This window comes from Mus pahari, chromosome 11, assembly GCF_900095145.1.
Source record: "Mus pahari chromosome 11, PAHARI_EIJ_v1.1, whole genome shotgun sequence".
Classification (NCBI taxonomy): Eukaryota; Metazoa; Chordata; class Mammalia; order Rodentia; family Muridae; genus Mus; species Mus pahari.
This window is the reverse complement of record NC_034600.1, coordinates 7369336-7371630: the sequence shown is the minus strand read 5'-3', so window position 1 is coordinate 7371630 and position 2295 is coordinate 7369336.

Sequence of the window (2295 nt, the reverse complement as noted above, 5' to 3'; positions counted from 1 at the left end):
CTGAGGGACCCTGGACACAATATGACTCTCTCACCTGCTCTGGCAGACCTCACAGATGGCCACCTTTCCTCTGACGAGGAAGGTGCCCAAACTTCTGGAGTCTGAAACAGGGTCTGTCCCAGAAGTTAGGTTGCTTCTGTTTGTTCCGAAGCAACCACACTCTTGCTATCACAGACTGGAGCCTAAGCAAACCAGAGCAAAGATGGGTCTCCTTCCAGCTCAGGCCTTGAGACTCCTCCCGGGCGGACACCCCTCCTTGGGCCTGAAAGGTGCTGGGTGACTCGAGCCAGAAACGGGACCCCTCCCAGAAGTGGTGTCACTTCTCTCCCTGGCAGTGCACAGGAGCAAAGATGGCTGTCCTACATGTTCCGGCCTTGAGATGGCTCCCAGGCAGACACCCCTCCTCAGGCGGAAAGGTGATGGATGACTGGAACCAGAAACAGGATCTGGTTCAGGCCAGGAGACTCCTCCCGGGCAGACACCCCTCCTAGGGCAGGAAAGGTGCTAGATGACTGGAACCAGAAATGGGATCCTCTATTAAGTACCTTTAAACTTATTTAACAATACTATATGCGATCTTTGATGGCAAACTTCATTTTGGCATACAGCTCATTTGTCCTTTTGGTTCTGCAGTGAAGAAATATGCATCATACCTGAAGTTCAGGTGACAGGAAATCATTATTAATGCCAATCATCAATTTCATCCAGTCAGAAACATCGCAGTGCTCTGGAGTTATTCTGATCATTTATAGTCTAAGTAAAACAGAATTTGTAGCAGCCAGAGTCAGTACCAAGGGCTTAAAATAGGCCTTGAAAGTTGACCACCTCCACAATACATTTGAAAGGAAAGATTCAGAAACTCAGGAATTCCATTTGAATAGAAAGCAGTGATATTCTTAATCTTGGTGTCGGTCCTTCCAAAGCAGAGACACCTGTCACATGATCTATAAAGTCAGGCACACTTCATCTAGGCAAAGATGGTTGATCTTCCTCATGTTACCTTCCATTTCTCAACGAGTCTCCTTAAGTGTTATGTCTTTTGGGTATCACATGTAGCCCAGGCTAGCCTTAGATGTGGTGATCCTTCTGTCTCTGCAGTGCTGGGATTAGAGGTGTGAGATACTAGACCTAACAAATGAGTTTTTAGATAGGGTCTCTGTGTACAGCCAGGATAGATAGCCTCAAATTCCATTCTCCAGCATGAATCTTTGTGCTGTGAGCCACGCTGGCCAGTTGAAATTAAACTTCAGAAGGCAGAAACAGCAAAAAATGATAATGCAGTTTTCACTTTAATAAAAAAAAAGCCCTTCTAATTTATATACTGTGTTAATGAAGAAACAAAAACAAAATCTGTCTTTCTATCATCAAAATATAAACAGCACACACAAACAAACAAACAAACAAAAAAAAGTCTAGAATTTCTTATCTAGTTTTTCTTTGAGACAAAGTCTCTGTAGTCCAGGCTGGTCTCTCACCACAACTCTCCTGCCTCCACTTCCTGAATACTGGGATTATAGGTGTGAGCCCTCTTGCCTGGCTTTGAAAATACATTGTACAAGGGAAGAAGGAATGTGTCCAAGATGTGTGGGTCCATGTTATCTCAGGCAGTAAACAAGTAAATACTATTTCCTCTTTGAAGATCACAGACACAAAAGACCAAACTCATTTAAATAGGCATGGTAGCTCTGTCCTATAATTCAAGTCCCCAGGAGGCTGGAACAGGCAGGTTGCTGTGAATTTAGTGAATTTAAGGCTAGGCTGTGCTATCCTGTAAGTTCCTGGCCAACATGGAATCATACAGAATAAGACCTTGGTATTAGAAAAAAATAACATTAGCAGATGATCTTTCCGCTTCTCCTCAGAGATCCCTGATGTCACTTTTGAGTCCACTGTGCCATAAGCCTGTTTCAGCTTTATGACTGCGTCCTTCAGAAGTCTCCACTGTAACAGGGATGGAAGGCAGGAGACTCAGAAAGAATTCGGCCAAGCTGCACAAGTCTGGGTATAGCCCAAGATCGTTTTTATGCTTCATTCATTAATCAAATGAGATGATTAAACTATGTTCTACCCAGCCCAAGCAGGATTAACATTTTAGGATCCATGGACTCAGAAGTTTTCATTATAAACCAGCCTTCAGGTACACTTCACTCCTATCCAATGGCTGGATAAGAATTTGATTCGAGAGTCTAAAGCGTTTAATAACTGCATTAAACTAATAATGGCTCCTTCTCTGTATTTATTTTTAGAGAATTAAAATTGGCCACAGATTCTGTGCAAGTCTTCTCATAAAAGGTA